Source organism: Pleurodeles waltl, chromosome 5, assembly GCF_031143425.1.
Source record: "Pleurodeles waltl isolate 20211129_DDA chromosome 5, aPleWal1.hap1.20221129, whole genome shotgun sequence".
NCBI classification, from domain to species: domain Eukaryota; kingdom Metazoa; phylum Chordata; class Amphibia; order Caudata; family Salamandridae; genus Pleurodeles; species Pleurodeles waltl.
In genome coordinates, this window is record NC_090444.1 from 312,398,313 (window position 1) to 312,417,588 (window position 19,276).

Here is a 19,276-nt window from a genome sequence, read left to right on the forward strand (position 1 = left end):
TGTTGTTTGCTGGCCTCTGACTTTGCTGGGTGGACTCTGCCTTCCCTAAAAGTGCTCTCCAAGGCTTGGATTGAGCTTGCTTTCTCTTCTGAATTCTCAGAGCCAACAAATATTTCATTTGCTAGCTTTTAGCTAGTTCACTGACTTCAGTGACACCAGGAACAACTTCAGTGATGCCAACACTGATGTCGCAGCTGCTCCCGCCCTGTGGACCTCGCTCAATGCAACAACCATGGCCTGCAATGCAATTCTGAATTTGCATGACACTGCTGATATCATGCAGTGTGATTGTGACACTACGAAGTTGACTCATCACGTCTTGACCAGCCGGATTAATCAACCCCGCCAGGTCACAAGGATCCGATGTCTCACCACCCTTGCCTCGCAGTACGGAACTGATGCCTCACCTCCCCGGAAGCCGTAAGGGACTGATGTTGCACCAACTCCAGCTACGCTTCACCTTCATGATTCCATGTGATGTCTTTGTTTCTTCATTTTCAAAGGTACTGTGTCTGGGTGTCGTGCAGCTCCATGACTGGCACCTGTGGCGTCGGATTATTGGGAACAACTCCATTGACAATGCTGTGATAGCCCCAATAGGAGCTATTGAGTTTCTAAGCGCTTTAGTGGGATTTAATCTTTAAAAATTCATAACTTTGCTTCTACTCATTGGATTTTCATCCTTGTGATCCTATTTTATTCAGGGAAACATCTATTTTTCTAAACCAGTGCGGTGTATTTTTGTGGTATTTTCACTGTGTTACTGTATGAGTTATTGCACAAATACTTTACACATTGTCTTCTTAGTTAAGCCTGCCTGCTCTGTGCCAAGCTACCAGAGGGTGAACACAGGATAATTTGGGTTGTGTTGTGACTTACACTGACTAGGATTGTGGTCCCTACTTAGACCTCTGCCAACTTGAGACGCAATTTCTAACAGGAGGCTACATGCAATCCCATGCATAGGATTACACAGTCAGAATTTACTGCTTTGTGAGTTGGATGTAGTTCCTTGAAACAGGCGTCGGTGCACATGACTGAAGGATACACACTGCAGGGGTTTGCCGCACACAGAGGCCGATATAATGGAATATAAATATGTGATAGGTGGATTAATAAAATAAACACACTGAATTTCAGTTAAAGTCTAGGGATAAGTTACCAATTCGTTTGTTCATAACACATTAAATAACACAGAACGTTCCTGAAAACTGATTTGGGTTGAAGTCGTGGATATTATTTTAAGTTTAAATATCAGTGAAATTGACCAGGTATTGTTAGTTATGCAACCCTAGTTCTTCACGCTATGTAGTGGTCATGATGACTTCAGACACGAAGTCCAGATAAATCACAAATAAGATCATCAATGATGTCACTGGTGCCATCAAGTATTTTTCTGCTGGACTATTCTTCAAAGTCTCCTGCATTTATCTTCATTAAAATCATAGCTCATATTTTGAAAATATATACAACGTTTTGCTTTTGCTGTAGACATTAAAAACAAGTCAATTTTGGGCTCCAACTTTTTTATTAAATGGTTAACATCCTTCTGTATGGCCCCCGCACTACATGCCGCATATTTTAACAAATATACTTCACAAGTGGTGCACAAGTGTTTATTCATATACACAAATCAACCAAAAATGGGCCAAAAACAAAGGAATGCATGTCGATTCGGGATGTGGAACATATTTTTACGTCATGGGATGTTCCCATAACCCATTTCTGCAAAGTTTCCTGGTTTACATTGCAGTTTTTCTGCAATGTTACGAGATAATTTTCATTGCATTGTGAGCCAGGTTCAATTTTAATCACACCCAGAAACGATAGAAAGCATGAATAGAACTTTTCCCTGGAAGATTACGATTTGCGGAATGCTTTCATGTACAGTAAAAAATGTAATATATATCAGTTGAGGAATAATACACAATTTTCATACAATTGTTGGAAAAACGTGAAACTTTTTTTCATTGACTTTTTAACGTTTGCAGGGAAAATGCTACGCATTGTTCCAAACATCTTTTGTGTATCCTTTTTTATTCAAAATCAAAAAAAAAAAATTTAGTACATTATTTTCTCATTATCTGGACAGATGTTGTTTGGCAGGTAAACCTATTTCTCTATATACTGATATCATTTGCTATTGAAGTTGAAAGATATAGACATGATTTCAGGACTTTGCAGGTTCCACAAGACGCAGCTGTGGCAGGTGTAATCTGAGCTGACAACCATTAAAGAATGCAAAATAAAAATCTTCACAGGAAGGAAATGACTTCATCTTGAGAAAGTAACATCCTTTCACCAGAACAATTCTACTTGATTGGATGATTAGATTGTGTTAACTCCAAAATGTTATTCATTTGCAGATCTTAAGCACTGATCTTCATGTATATCACGTCTTTCTATCGGGCTTTGGCGCCAAATGTGTTGACTTACCTGTCAGTTCGTTCTCAGGTCTCAGACTACCACATCACGAAGAGCACCGCCATCAGACACCTTGATGCCAGAAATAGTGGCAATGTAACACCCAACAGAATGTTAGAATATGATTCTAAATATACCGCGAAACTCGGTTACACACCCTTGAGTGCACAACAGGTTGTCATTAAGAGCAGTGATTGCGTGGGACTTGTGAATGCACGTGTAACATAGTTCCATTGTTTCTCCTCCTTTAACTCTTTAATGATTGCGCCGCGATGGTGACTTCTGTTTATAGCACTACTTACACTAAATTTCTATTGTATGTCCACGTTAGGTAAAGTTAAATTTATAATTTGACGAGTAGTTCCAGGGCACAATTAACCCATAGGTGCACGTACTTACTGAGTGCAATCCACATGGACCAAATCTGCGCACCCCATTAACAAACTATGCTGTCTGCAACAGCTGTAGTAACTCAGCGAGTTGGTGCATGCACTGCAGACAGCACAGTGGTTCTCCTGATTTGTGTTTCTAACCGGGTGAGTCATTAGGAAGGCATCCATGAATATCCTGGGCTTTCTTTAATAGGGGGCTCATGGGAGTCTGTGACTGTGCACTTACAGGGAAGTCATCTTGTGATCCTTCTCTGAACCTTCTTGAGAGATAGCCTGGGAAGAAAAATAACTGTGCATCACGTCCTGCTTTGCCTTCCTTGAAGCTCTTTTTGCCTTTGCTCCTGCATCTTATCCTGTATTATGGCAAAAGTGGACAGACAAGGACAGTCCCTCATTTGAATGTGTCCATGACCCCATGCGAATGAACTACTGCCCACTTTACATTGTGTGACACATGAGGCCAGACAGCTCCTCTGCAGCTCTTTCTGTGATATGAAGGGTCACTGTGGCTGCAGAGAGCTGGTGCAATGTGCATATTACTCCAGAAATCATTATTGATCTAGCTTGTGGGTGCGGGATGAGGCAGCGCAGAGGGGGTGTATGCTTCATGTACAGTTAGTTTTATACTTAATGCAAAGGAAGATAGTCATGGAGCTATGCACTATTAGCGGTGCTCATAAATTAACAGAATATTCCATCATATTGGTCTTATCTTCCATGTAGGCCTGGGTGATATTTTCAGATGTTTCGTTCCGTGGAATTCCACAGAGTCACAAAAACACTCTATGAGATTCAGTGCAAATCAGTTAATGGGCAAATAAATACTCATCCAGCTCCTTGCACTGTTTTTTCATGCAGGTAGCACATTTGACAATGAAAATCAGTGTGAACCGCACCATGTGGTGTGCATGGGGAGAAGAGAACCTGCATGACCTTTTGAGTTTTCTAAAAATTATATTTGTTTTTCAAACAGGATGCTGCGCACACTCAGAGGTAAATTAAGTTTGCAAATAAAATATGATCCTGCGTGAGCTAGCCAGGTGCTTGATGCTACCTACTCGGCTCTCCATTTAAGAAGTTATATAGAATTCTCTGTCCTGTCACCAAGATAAGTAGTATGTTAGGTAGTTAGCATTTGCTGTGCCTTTCTTTATGTAGCTTATCCTATCCCAAAGTTCCAGTGATGTTTAGAATGCATTTCAAAGAAACTGTGACTTGGCCCATCACCAGGGTGGAGAAGGAAAGATCATTCATTGCACTGCTTTAGTAGAACTGTACCACTAATCTTGTTTTTATCTTCTTTATTCCTCACATCAGCATGCAAGAGCAGGAGGGTGTCAGAGCATGGAGAAGGGGCTGCCAGCACCAGCTCCGATGTGGGTGGAACCTCCACCACCATCAGCACCATCGCAGCAGCACATAGTTCTGCCAGCCCCAGTAAGCCATGTTATAATTATTTTTCTAAATTTTACCTCTTACAGCTAGTAAAATAATTTGTCTTGCATACTTTTTATACTGTCTCCTTTTCTTCAAATCCTATATCTGATGTTTGTTAAATATTTGTTATCCACCATTAACCTTTTTTCTATACTTACTGTTTTGTAGCTGGCTTCTTCCTGTATTTGCTCTTTTAGTGAGCTTTCCCTCCCCTCTTAAATGTCTTGCGGTATTGTAAGACTAAGAGAACAGATTTTTGGTACTGTGGAGATTGCAGGGCCAAGTAAGCTATCACCCACCACACATATTGGTTGAGAAGGTTTTCTTGCTCATCCTCAAACATTCAAAATGAGAGCATGGCCACTGTTATGGACCCCTTCAATTTTGTGTTATTTTTGATGTATACAGTATACCATCAGTTTTCATGGCAGTGTAGCATTGCAAGAAAGTAATGAGATGCCATTGTATTTGCCAACCAAAACCATATGTTATTCACTGACCCTTCCACCCCTTCAGTGCACTCCAATGATTCATCATAGCTTTGTCCCTCCATTACGAGAAAAAAGTTTTTGGCTGGCTGGACTTCTTGGATTTTCTAACATGTCAACCAACAAAACTCGGAAGTGATAATTGCGATAGAAGACAATGTTAACCAAATTGTAGTGAGGTATTGATGTTGCACTTTGTTCAAAATAAATATAGTTACTAAGGAGGTGAATCGGGTATCTAAAATGGTTAATGGAAGGGGTGACTGGTGGTAAGTCACACTGCTTGCTTGTTCATAAATTAAATATACTATATTTGTTAAGCAAGGCAGCTATCCCTCCTATCATCGTCACCTCTTTGCCCAGGTCATTTTGCCACCTGTGACCAAACTGCAGCATGATTTAATTCTGCACTGCAGTGTTCACTGTACAAGGTGCATCTGCTTCAGTTAATGCAGCATTATGGAGTGTTCAATTCATTACAAATGGAAAACAAAGTGTGTTTCCCAGTGCACACTCAGTCACCGCCTACTAGTACGTCACTCCATTATTCTTTCCTCAGTTCTGTCCCAGCCTATCAAAAAAATGTAATATCCATTCTTGGTATGTGTCACATTTTCTGACTAAGTGATTTATGATGATATATTTCATGGATTCCTTGATGGATTTATGCCTCTTCAGAAGTTTCCCTTTTGTCATTCATCAACTGCAGTGAATGACCAAGTAAAAGTTAGCACAAAATGATCAAATCCAGGTTTTCTATAGCAAAACCCATGCAGAGTTTAATCCTTCCAAATTACCTTGCAATAGAGTAACTTTCCTCACTGCTAAGTGGAGGTATTTGTTAAAATAATTTGTGGTGGAGGGTGAGGCCAGGGAGTAAATTGGGACTAATTGCCTAATTTAGAGTTTGGCAGATAGGACACTCTGGGACGAATGTGCAAAATAAAATATATATCCAGTTCCCATCTTGGTACTGCAGTCATCATTGTTTCGACTGTCTGCTTACACCAGACAGGATATCCGCATTCTACGTGACATGTGAATAATTATTATTCATTTGCTTTGTTGGAGTCAAGGTAGAACTGAAATGCAGTCATAGAACAGCAGGGCAATTGGAAATAAAGTAGGTAAATAAATTGCCCATACAGCTGCCTCAAAAACATGCTGCAGATTGGAGACAGTAGCAGACTCAGTGCTAGCATGCCTCCTTTAATGTTGCACAACAAGAATATTATTAATTGTGCTGCATATATACCTTACTCATTAATGAGTGGTGTTAGACCTGACAGCGTTAGGGTGGTCACCCCTAACGTTTTGCCTGCCTCCCTCCACTTTTTAGATACTGTTTTTGCTGGTTTTAAGACTGCACACTTTATCACTGCTAACCAGTGCTAAAGTGCATATGCTCTCTCCCTTTAAACATGATAACATTGGATCATGTCCAATTGGACTATTTTAATTTACTTTTAAGTCCCTAGCAAAGTTCACTATTGTGCCCAGCACCTGTAGATTAAAGGCTACTACTGGGCCTGCAGCACTGATTGTGTCACCCACTTAAGTAGCCCATTAACCATGTCTCAGGCCTGCCATTGCAATGCCTGTGTGTGCAGTTTCACTGCCAAATTGACTTGCATTTAAAAGTACTTGCCAAGCCTAAAACCCCCCTTTTTCTACGTATGTCACCCCTAGGCTGTGCCATAGGTAACCCATAGGGCAGGTTGCTGTGTAGGAAAAAGGCAAGACATGTACCTGTGTAGTTTACATGGCCTGGTAGTGTAAAGTTCCTAAATTCATTTTTACACTGCTGTGAGGACTGCTCCCTTCATAGGCTAACAGAGGAGCTACCCTCATCTACTGTTTGAGTGGTAGCTGCTGACCTGAAAGGAGTAGGAAGGTCATATTTAGTATGGCCATAATGGTGATACAAAATCCTGCTGACTGCTAAAGTTGGATTTAATATTACTATTTTAGAAATGCCACTTTTAGAAAGTGAGCATTTCTCTGCACTTAAATCCTTCTGCGAGTTACAATCCACGTCTGGCTGGATTCAATTGACAGCTCCCTTGTGCATTCACTCAGACACACCCAAAACACAGGTTACTGAGTCACACTTGCATACATCTGCATTTTGAATGGGTCTTCCTGGGCTGGAAGGTTGGAAGGCCTGACAATTACATGTCAAAGGAAAGTAGCCTGCCCTCACACAAAGGACTGCCACACCCCCTACTGCGACCCTGGCAGACAAGATTGAACTGAAAAGGGACATTGTGAACTTCTAAGCCACTGTTTGAAGTCTCCCCCACTTCAAAGGCCCATTTGGGTATTTAAACAGGGCCTCTGCCCCTACCAACTCAGACACTTCTGAGGTAGATACTCTATGTGACAAGACACTTCCCGGAGAAGAGAACCTGAACCAGAACCTGCATCCTGCCCAGAAGAACTGCTTCGCTGCCCAAAGGACTCACCTGACTGCTTTCTGTGAAGGACTGCTGCCTTGCTGTTGCCCTGCTGCCTTGCTGCTCTCTGGCTGTGGTGGGAAGTGCTCTCCAAGGGCTTGGATAGAGCTTGCCTTCGGTTCCCTGAAGTCTCAGGACCGAAAGACTTCATATCTACAAGAAGGACTCCTTGTGTGGTGAAACTCAACACACAGCCTGCCAGAAACGACGCACAGCCTAAACTGCGGGTAAAAATTCACTGCACTCCAAACCGGAACGATGCAGCCCGACTTCGCAACAAGAAGATCGATGCAGCACCAGCTTAGGGACCGGAAATTCAATGCATGGCCCACTGGATTGACACACAGCTGAGCCGGAACAACACAGCCCGACTTCCAGAGAGGAATCGACGCAGCACCTGCCGTGCGGTAGAAATTTCCATGCAACGCCCACCGGATCGACACAGTTCCTTTGACTTTGTCCTGTCAGCGCCGGAAATCCACGCATCGTCCCCCGGGCGTCCGAAAATCCTGCAAACCGAAGAGGATACATGACAGAGCACCCGAAATCGACGCATAGCTGTCCCTGCGTGAAAACAAAATGACTCATTGCTGGTTCGGATTGAGAACTCAACGCACACCTCCTTGTTTTCCACGTATCTCCTCCTCTGCGGTTCTTTGCAGAGTTTTTTAACGTGAACCAGGTACTTTGTGCTTGAAAATGACATTTATTGCTTTTAAAAGACACTTGAGATCACTTTTACAGTGATATCTAAACATATACTTATTGCATCTTAATCATTTTGACCTGCATTTTATCAGATTAATGTTATTTATTTTTCTAAACACTGTGTGGTGTATTTTTGTGGTGCTATACTGTGCTATTGCATGATTTATTGCACAAATACTTTACACATTGAATTCTAAGTTAAGCCTGACTGCTCAGTGCCAGGCATCTAGAGGGTGGGCACTGGATAATTTCGATTGTGTGTGACTTACCCTGACTAGAGGGAGGGTCCTTGCTTGGACAGGGGGTAATCTGACTGCCAACCAAAGACCCCATTTCTAACATTGGTGATCAGCGGTGAGGATAGGACTTGTATTTGTGCAGCGACATACAATAGCTAAGTGTTCACTATCTACCCATAGTTGAAGGTCAACTTGATTTTTTATCTTTTTCTGCAATTTCATTTTCTGCCTGACATTTTTGAACTAAAATCCTCATTCAACATGTCTCTGGCTGAGTCTCAAGCAGGAGATGAAGAATTTGATCTAGCCATGCTGGAAACCTACACTGTTAAACAGCTAAAGGGGTTCTGCAGGGATATGGGAGTACCCACTCAAGGTGCCTCCAGGAAGGAGAAATTCCAAATGGTGCTGAGGGCCAGGGCAGAAACCAATCAGAGAAGGATGTTGAGGAGGAGGGTCCAGAGGATGGCCCCTCAGAGGATTTTTTTCCCATCAGTGGAGGATGTTACCACTCTAATTGTGCCCTCTGCCAAACCAGGGAGCAGTGTCTCTGATCAGGGCTTGACCTCAGAGGAAAGGAGACAGGAGAGAGAATTCAATTTGAAATGGCAAGGTTAAAAATTGAAGCTCAGCAGGAGGAAAGGAGGGGAGACAGAGAAGCCAAACAGGCTGAAGCTGAGAGAGCAGCCAAGCAAATTGAAGCTGAGAGAGCTGAGGCTGCAGCTGAGAGAGCCTTGGCTGAAAAGAAACCTTTGTTGTCTCATGAGCTGAGTCGCAAGGAGTTGGAGATCAAGGCAAGGCAGTCTGAGGCCTTCATTACAACCCTGGCAGTTGGTGATAAAGTGGCGGTAATACTGTGAACAGGCTGGTGGTAAATACCACCAAATTATGACCATGGAGGAAACAGCTCAGACAGACAGCCACTTTAACACACTGACCGCCAGGGTGGAATCAACATGCACCACAGTGGTAACTGCCTACAGACAGGCGGAAGACAATGTTCCGGCCACCATATTATGAGAGTCCAATCCACCAACTTTTCCGGGGCGGTACCAACATCAAAAGCCTGGCAGAAACACTGCACAGAAGGGAAACGACTCATCTGTAGAGATTCAGGGAACAACCACGCCATCATGGAGCCCGAGCTGTATGTCTTCCCAAAGCTCTTCTACGTGCTGCTCCACTATGAACACCAACAACGGCGAAGACGACGACAGTGAGTACAGCCACCTAGCACACAGGGGAGGGAGGGATAAAAAGAGAGTGACACACACATGTAACACCCCTACCCTCAACACCACACATACAAGCAGATGCAGCAACATAACATACTGACCCCGTACCCCTCAGAAATAATGCAAGGACAACTACAACAGAGTAAAAAGTGTAATAAGATAAAATAGTAGCAATACATGCATCCAAATAAAAAAGTATATACATATTTACAAATAAAGGGACACTGCGCAGTCCTCAATGTTCATGGGCCACAGGGCCACATTACGAAGTCCAAGGCCCCACTTCACTCCTGCAACAACACGGAGAGAACACTTCAGGGGCATCAGGTTGAAAATAGGCAGGCACCTCAGGGTGATGGGGAACGGGGGGCACCTCAGCCCAAAGATGGTACAACGCCACTGGTCCTGGAGGGGGCAACATGCCCATTGCTTTGTCCTGGGGAGTGCAAGGCCACAGTCTCTCAAGTGGGTGACTTGCCCACTGGCTCTGGAGGGGCAACATGCCCAATGATCTTCATCCTGGAGAGGATGGGGTGAGTGGATGGCTTCTCCACTGGTTCTGGAGGGGGAATCATGCTTAGTGTGCTTCATCCTGGGGAGGGTGGTGTGAGTGGATAGCTTCTCCACTGGTTGTGGAGGGGGCATTGTGCCCAGTGATTTTCATCCTGGAGAGGATGGGGTGAGTGGATGGCTTCTCCACTGGTTCTGGAGGGGGCATCGTGCCCCGTGAGCTACATCCTGGGGAGGATGGGGTGAGTGGATTATTTCTCCACTGGTTCTGGATGGGGCATTGTGCCCTATGATGCAGATCTTTGGGAATGCAAGATCACAGTCTCTCAGCTGGGTGTCATACCCACAGGATTTGCAGTGGCCAGGCCGCACAATAGCCCATGGACGCAGGACTACACATTGTCCACCGGTGGTGATGGCTTTTTCAGTGGTGGCAGTGGTGGTGCTGCTGCTGGTAGTGGTGAGGGGAGGCTCCAGCCCATCCCCTGCAGCCTCGGATGGCTGGCTACTGGTACTGGTGGTGGGGGGAAGCTCCAGCCCATCCCCTGCAGTCTCGGACAGCTGCCCACTGGTGCTGGTGCTGGTGGTGGGGTGAAGCTCCAGCCCATCCCCTGCGGCCTCAGGCAGCTAATCACTGGTGCTGCAGCTGCTTGTGGTGGTGCTGGTGGCGGTGCTTCGGCTGAAGCTGGTGGTGGTGGGGGAGGCACCAGCCCATCCCCTGCAGCCTTGGACGGCTGCCCACTGGTATTTGTGCTGGTGGTGGTGCTTGTGGCGGTGCTGCTGGCGGAGCTTGTGGTGGTGGGGAGAGGCTCCAGCCCATCCCCTGCAGCCTCGGACAGCTGTCCACTGGTGCTGCTGCCCTTGGTCGTGCTTGTGGCGGTGCTGCTGGTGGAGCTTGTGGTGGTGGGGGGAGGCTCCAGACCATCCCCTGCAGCATCGGACGGCTGCCCACTGGTGCTGCTACTGGTGTTGCTGGTGGCATTGCTGCTGGTGAAGTTGGTGGTGGTGGGAGGAGGCCCCAGCCAATCCCCTGCATCCTCAGACGGCTGCCCACTGGTGCTGCTGCTGCTGGTGGTTGTGCTGGTGGCTGTACAGCTGGTGGAGCTGGTGGTGGTGGGAGGTATCAGCACATCCCCTGCAGCCTCGGACGGCTGCACCACCTTGGTTAGTGGTGAGGTCTCCGACTGAGTCCCAGCACCAGGCCTCTTGCCCTCACTGCCTGCTAGTGCAGGCCCCTTGCCCTTCCTGCCAGCAGCTGGTGCAGGCTCCTTCCTCTTCCTTCCTGCAGCACTTGGATCTGGCTTCTTGCCCTTCTTTCCTGCAGCCCTTGGGGCTGGCTCCTTGCCTTTCCTTCCTGCAGCACTTGGGGCTGGTTCCTTGCCCTTCTTTTCTGCAGCACTTGGGCTGTCTCCTTTCCCTTCTTTCCTGCAGCACTAGGAGCTGCCTCCTTGCCCTTCCTTCCTGCAGCACTTGGGCCAGGCACCGTTTCCATCTGGCTGGCTGGTGGCTGGGATCCTTTCCCATCTGTAATTGCTGGGGACACTACTGTTCCCGTGGACTGGGTGGCGGAGGTGCGTTTTTGGCTTTTGACCATCCTGGCCTGATGTGAAGGATGGGGGGAGGGGTAGGGAAGAGGTCAGTGGTGGAGAGGAAAAGCTTCTTAGGGACATTGGGGTGAGAAGATGGAGAAGGTTTGGGAGTGGAGGAAGAGGAAGTGGTTGTATTAAGTGTCAGTCAGCTGTGTCTGGGTGCAGGTGCATGGACTGGATGCTGTTGTGAGGTGGATGGCTGTTGGGTGTCTGAGTGCTTGCGTTTGTGGGGGGCACAGACACAGTAGGTGAGGACACAGGGGACGTGTGCATGGATGTGGGGGTGGTAACTGCCAGTGAGGGGTATGTTTGGATAGGTTTGCTGGTGATGGTGGTAGTGGATGAGGATGTAGTGCATGCAGGTGTGAGTGTAGATGCAACTGGGAGGAAGGTGGAGGACGAGAAGGAGGCAGCCACAGTGGAGGCAGTGGATGTTGGTATGTCTGCATCTGGATGGTGTTTGTGTGAGTGCCTGTGGGATGAAGTGTGGTGCTTGTGTTTGCCATGTCCACTCTTGTGTGTTGTCCTGGGTGCCTGCTCGTCTGACTGTGTGCTTGGGATAATTTGGGGCTTAAGGGGAATGGGATTGGGTTGAGGAAGTTGGAGGGGGAGGGTGGAAACAGGGACAATGGCTGCCATCAGAGAGGAGGCCAGAGCCTGGATTGATCTCAGTTGGGCCGCCAAGCCAGTGTGAATGCCCTCCAGAAATGCATTGGACTGTTTGGCCTGCCAGCCCCTGGATGGCATTCAAAATGGTTGACTGCCCAACAGAGATGGATCTCAGGAGGTCAATAACCTCCTCACTCATGGCAGCAGGGCTAACTGGGGCAGAGCCTGAGATGCCTGAGGCAAAGGAGATGCCCACTGACCTAGGTGGGCGGGCACGGGCAACTCACTGAGGGGCTGCTGGGAGGGTGGGGCTGGTACGGGGGTGGCGGCTGTACCTGTAGCTGGGGTGGGCACAGAGATGTCCACCACCAAAAGGGAGGCTCCATCGGAGGAGGTATCTATGTTCAAACTGTCCCCTCCAGTCTCCGCCGTGGTGTTCCCCTCACCCTCCGTCCCACTGGTGTCCTCACCGTCAGTGGATGCGGCCTCCTGGGTCCTGTGGGATGCAGCTCCCTCCATCGCCGGTGCCTCTGCTCCTCCGTAAGATGATGCTATTGCACATAAAGATAGGGTGACAGAACAAAAAGGGGGGAGAGAAAAAGGATACACCTGATCAGTGGTGGCACCAACACCACTGTTGGCGTATACAACATACTCACACACAGGGAACAGCCCTACGCATTAGGCAATGCACTACCAGTTACAATGCTAGTCACCAGGACATGGGTAGGGACACATATCGCCACCTGCAGCATACCTGAGACCCACATGCCCCTGCCCAGTATTGGATGCCTACTAGCTAGGTTGAAGGAATTTCACATCAGAACACTGCCCAACATGGGACCTACTCTGCAATGTCAGGCCTGGCCTAGGGGCATCCGCAGGCCCACATCCCTCACCCGGATACCACCCCACCAGGCATAAGTAGTAATGAAGGGCACTGCACTCACCCCCTTGTTGCTGCTGTGATGCCCCCAAGCGCCCATCTAGCTCCGGATAGGTCACCGCCAGTATGAGGGCAATCAGAGGGATCAGAGTTCGACCGCCAGCCCTTCCTCGTTGGGAGGCCATCCCCAGCTGGGCCTCCGCCATCTTCAGTGCCCAGCGTCTCAGGTCCTCCGCCTGCCGTAGACCCGCAGGGTCCGCACTTCCTTGGCAATGGCACACCATGAACCCTTCTTTTGATGGGCTCTGACCTGCAGAGAAATAGACACAGGGAAAGGTATTAGTCTGACCGTCCTGCCTGTTACACTCATGGCCCACCATGCCTCTTCCCATCCTCATTAGCACAGACATGGCCAACCATACATGCTGCACGCTGCCCAGGGCCCATCCACCAACCCCCCCACACAAGGCCTTCACACACAGCACTCCATGCATTCATGCCCCATGCATCGTACTCACAGTGTACTCACCTGTTGGTCTAGAGGCCCATACATCAGTTGCTACTGGGGTAGGACCCCACCCAACAGTCGCTCCAATTCCGCCAAGGTGAAGGCGGGGCCCTTTCCCCAGTCACACGCACCATGGAAGGTTCCAGACACAGGTCACAACTGCACATGCAGTGTAGGTTCTCTCCTGTTGAAGGTCAGGAAGCAAGTGAGTGAACAGATAGAAAATGGCGGTCACGTCCGCGGTGGTGCATACCATCACCGCCGGCGTATATCACCATTGGCCACTGTATCCAATAGGGTCCAATGTTAAGCAATGAGGAGTTGCACAGCGGTTCTCGACTGCCTCCCGTATCTGCACACAACGTCAGCGGAATTACCTCATTTTCACTTCCCCCCATACTGGACAGGAGGACGCCATTTCAGAGGGGGGGGGGCAGGCCATGGAACCTAACTGCGTCACAGTTCACAATTTCACATTCTGGACAGATTACACCGAAATATTGTAACAATCACAATTTGCATTGAACTGTAGTGGTTACAATGTACAGATAATGACCAGCTGCTCACTCTTTTATCCCAAAGAATGCAACCGCTGTGGATGCATAGGAGATGGAGATATCCCCCCTTGCTCAGACCCCTGGTGGACTTGGCAAGAATAGAGGACAGGCACATTCTCCTCACCAAAGACTGGACAGGGCCACAATCACAGAGCTCCGTGCCCAATTGGAGCCTGACCTAATATCTGCTATCCGTCACCCCACTGGGATCCCCCCTCTTGTGCAAGTCCTATCTGTGGTCTATTTCTTGGCAACTGGTTCTTTCCAAGTAGTGGGGTGGGATTGGCAGCAGGAATGTCATAGCCAATGTTCTCAATTGTGTGTTGTCTGCCCTGATGAAACACATCGTTTTCCCCCAGGTGGAGGATTTGGCCACAGTGAAGGCTGACTTCTATGCAATGGGACATATCCCCAACATCATAGGTGCGATTGATGGGACACATATTGGATTTGTCCCCCCCCCCCCTGGCAAAATGAACAGGTCTTCTGAAACTGTAAAAGTTATCACTCAATGAATGTGCAGATGGGGTGTTTGGTGGACCAGTGCATCTCCCATGTCAATGCTAAATACCCAGGCTCAGTGCATGATGCTTTTATCCTGAGGAATAGCAGTATCCCAAATGTGATGGGCCAACTCCAGAGGCACTCGGTGTGGCTAATAGGTGAGTCCTGGTTCCCACACAGTGGATGTTGGTGTATGGGTATTTTGTGGGCCATAAGGGTTAGTGTGTGGCTAACAGTTGTCCCTCAATATTTGAGGTGACCCTGGTTACCCCAACCTCTCATGGCTACTGATCCCTGTGAGGAATCCAAGGACAAGGGCAGAGGAACGTTACAATGAGGCACATGGGCGAACAAGAAGGATAATAGAAAGGACCTTTGGCATACTGAAGATCAGGTTTTGTTGTCTCCATCTAACAGGTGGATCCCTGTGCTACTCACCCAAGACGGACTGCCAGATCATCGTGTCATGCTGTATGTTGCACAACCTTGCCTTGCGACGCCATGTGCATTTTCTGCAGGAGGAGGAGGCTGGAGATGGCTGTGTGGCAGCAGTGGACCCTGTGGACAGTGAAGATGAGGAGGCAGAGGATGAGGATGAGGACAACAGAAGTGCAGTTATTTGTCAATACTTTAAATGACACACAGGTAAGATAGTGTTATTTTACATTTAATTGACAGTTTGATTTGTGACATTGTCACTGGCAGGCTGTGAATTCCTACTTCTATGCCCACTCACTGTACCCATACCATTTCTTTTAGCAGATGTTGTTGCCCCACTATTGCTCCTGGTGTGCTCAGTGCAGCCAACTACAGGTCTTTCCTATGTAAACATTACTGTACAGTTGAATTGCAATGTTTGAACCTTGTAAAACAAATACATTTTTAAATTATTTGACATACTCCATACTTGTATTTTTTCAAAGTGTGTTTATTACAGTGCTCTGATGTCAAGGGGGAAGTACAATAGGCTGGGGTGATGATGGAGGGAAGTCCAGGTTAGAGTCCCGTCTATTTGTAGCACAGGTGCAGTGTCCAAGGGGGCATAGGAAGGGGAGCAATGGCATTTCAAGGTGGACAGGGTGACAGAGTTGGACACAAGGGTGACAACCAGGATTGTCCTGTTTCCTGGTGGGGTCTTGGCAATAGGTTCTGGCTTCTGCCTGGATCGCTGGGAATGTTTGCTGGGTAGTTCGCCTTCTGCGGGGGAGGGGTGCTGGTGGTCTGTTGGTCCAGTGGGGGGGACTCCTGTCCACTAGCGGCAGAGGAGGTGGAGGGCTGCTCAGTAGTCTGGCTAGTGTCAGGGGCCCTCTGTTGTGCCACTGCTTCCCTCATACTCTTGGCCATGTCTGCCAGCACCCCTGCAATGGAGACCAAGGTGGTGTTAATGGACTTCAAGTCCACCCTGATCCCTAGGTACTGTCCCTCCTGCATCCCCATGTTCTCCTGCATCTTTTTCAGAATCTGGCCCAGCTTATCCTGGGAATGTTGGTATGCTCCCAGGTTCACGGTGAGTGCCTCCTGGAGGGTCGGTTTCCTGGGCCTGTCCTCCCCCTGTCACACAGCAGTCCTCCCAGCTTCCCTGTTGTCCTGTGCCTCTGTCCCCAGAACTGTGTGCTTACTGCCACTGACCCCAGGTCCATGATTGCCCTATGTTTGTGGGCTGGCACGGGGCCCCTGTATTGGTGGACACACTGCTGATTGACGTGTCCTGGGAACAGAGGTATGGGCCCGTTGGGTGAGTGCTGTGGTGGTGTTTCCTGAGGTGGGAGGCTCTGTGGTGGTGTGAGACTGTGGCTGGGTAACTGATTGTCCTGAGGTCCCTGATGGGCCAGGTTGGTCATCCAGATCCAGGCGACCAGAGCTGCTGTCATTACTGTGGGCCTCTTCTGTGGGGGGCTGCTTGTTGCTGACACCTCTTCTCCGGTGACATTGGGTGGGGTACCTGTGGGGATGTAAATGCAGTGTTAGTGTTTCTGAGTGTGACATATTATGCATGGGTGGGTTACCCTCTATGGTTGTTATTGCCCTGGCAGCTTTGCCTTGTGTGAGTTGTTATTTGGTGGGCTAGGTGATTCTCTCTAGTGTGCATGCTGTGGTGATAGGTGTCCATGCAGGTCTGTGAGTGGTGTCCATGCATTGGTGGTTCTTGCAGGGCTTGGCATTGGATGGGTGTGTTGTGATGGTGGGGTGTGTGGGAAGTAGTGGGGTGATGGGAGTGACAGTGAGGGTGGGGGTATGTGATGGCATGCAGGCAGGGGGGTAGTAGTATTATAGAGTTGACTTACCAGAGTCCAGTCCTCCTGCTACTCCTGTCAGGCCCTCAGGATGCATGATTGCCAAGACTTGCTCCTCCCATGTTGTTAGTAGTGGGGGAGGAGGTGGGGGTCCACTGCCAGTCCTCTGTTAAGTGAGCCGGTGTCTGGCTGCAATGGAACACACCTTCCCCCGTATGTCATTCCACCTCTTCCTGATGTCATCTCTTGTTATGGGGTGCTGTCCCACGGCGTTGACCCTGTCCACAATCCTCCGCCATAGCTCCATATTCCTAGCAATGGATATCTGCTGCACCTGTGATCCAAATAGCTGTGGCTCTACCCGGATGATTTCCTCCACCATGACCCTTAGTTCCTCCTCAGAGAATCTGGGGTGTTGTTGTGATGCCATGGATGTAGTGTGAGTGGTGTGGGTGCTGTCTCTCTCTGCTCGCAATTATTTGTAGTCGTAAGGTGTTGTGGGTAGTGTGGGTGTGTATTTTCTAGTAGTGTGGATGGGTGGGTGTGTTGTGTATATGTTGTGTATATGGGTGTCAGGTGTGTGTTGTTTAAATTGTCCAATGTGGAATTGTTTTGTATGTGTGTGTGTATTTTGAGCACAGCGGTATGTACCGGCAATGGTTTACCGCCATTGAATGTCTGCTGTGGTGATTAGTGTGTCATAATGTTGTGGGCGTAGTTCTGTTGGCATAACGGTGTGGTTTTGGACTGCCAGTTTATCACTGACCTTTCGACTGGCGGATTTGTGTGTGTGGCTGAATAGTGACGGATTGGTGTGTGTGTGTGTCATAATATGGTTAGAGGATATCCGCTGCAGCGGCGGTATGTTGGCGGCAGTCAGCATGGCGGTAAGTGGAATTTACCGCCAATGTCATAATGAGGGCCTGAGTCCAGCAGTGATGGTGGCAGCATACATGCAGGACCTGTTGGGGAGAGAAAGGTTCGTATACACAAAAATGTGGTGCCAAGTTATGTGGTGTGAGATGACATTGACAAGTGGTTGGCTGCCTATGAAGTTGCACAAAGGGCTCATGGGACCCCTGAGGAGCTATGGGGTACGGCCTTGTGGTTTTATGTACCAGTAGTGGGGAGGAACACACGCTTTACACTAGATCCTCATGATCAGAATGTCTATGCACCCATGAAAGACGCTTTACTGTCCAAGTTTGGGCTTACCCCCTGAAAAATACCATCAGAGGTTTAGGGACAACACCAAACTTTCCACACAGACTTGGGTGGAATATTTTGATTTCTCCAATAAGGCGCTGAATGGATGGGTGCAGGCCAGCAAAGTAAATTATTACAAAGGATTAAATGATTTGATTCTGAGAGAGCGTATGCTCAGTATTTGTTTTACAGAATTGCGCCAGGACTTAGTAGACAGTAAGCTGACTAATCGCAGGAAGCCTGCTGAGGAGGAGGACCTCTGGGTTAGCACCAGACTGTCCACAAAGGTATCTGAGGGGGACATCCACAAAGGTGGTAAGGGTTCCCAGCAGAAGAAGGAGGGGCAGGAAAACTCTCAAGAGGCCCCCAAAACAATTCCCAAGGGGTGGTGGTAATCATTCCTCATCTAAGTTTAAGAAGAAACCAGGGTACTTCGATAAGAAGATAAGGAAGTTTATCCCCAAATGCTTAGAGTGTTACCAGCATGGACACTCTAAGGGCAACTCCCAATGTTCCAAGAGAGCACAGCCCACCACTGGAGGCCAGACACCTGGGTTAGCTAATGTAGTGCTCAGGGGAGACAGTCCCAGTTAGCTTTGGGGGCAGATAGTGGTGTCCCTAGTGTCCCTGGGAGATAAGGAGATGGTGCCAAAAGCCCACATGCCTGCCAATACTTCCAAGTATAGGCAGTGGGTCACCATTGATGGGCAAAGGGTGGAGGTTCTGCATGACACATTATGACTACTGTCCAGAGTCAGCTGGTGTCAGCAGAGCAGATAGTCCCTAAAACATTCCAACAGGTCATTGTCGCTGACAATCGCGAGAGTCACCTACCGGTGGCTCTGGTTCCCTTTGAGTGGGGGTGGCGTCTCTGGTACTCTGAAAATAGCTGTGAGTCCTGCCATGCCTGTAGATTGTCTGTTAGGCAATGATCTTGAGCATACTGCCTGGAAAGAGGTAGAGCTCAGATCCCACAGGAGATGTTAGGTTTGCCTGAGTGGGTCTGCATGACCACAAGGTCCATGGCTGCCCGGGAAGGGAGTCAAGGATGTCTGGAGCCTGGAACAATGGCCCAGACAGCTGCACAGAGGAGGGCAAGAGGCACGGGAAACCCACCTCAGATGTTCCCACGATCGTGGACGGGGTCCCACAGGAGGAGGCCCCTGAGCCAACCGGAGAGGATCTTGCTGACTTGGGCTTCCTGCCTGAACTTGCTGGCTGGCAAGTAAAGGGCGGGCCAACCAGGGCAGAATTCTGCAAGGCGCAAAAGGAATGCCCCACCCTTGAGGGTCTG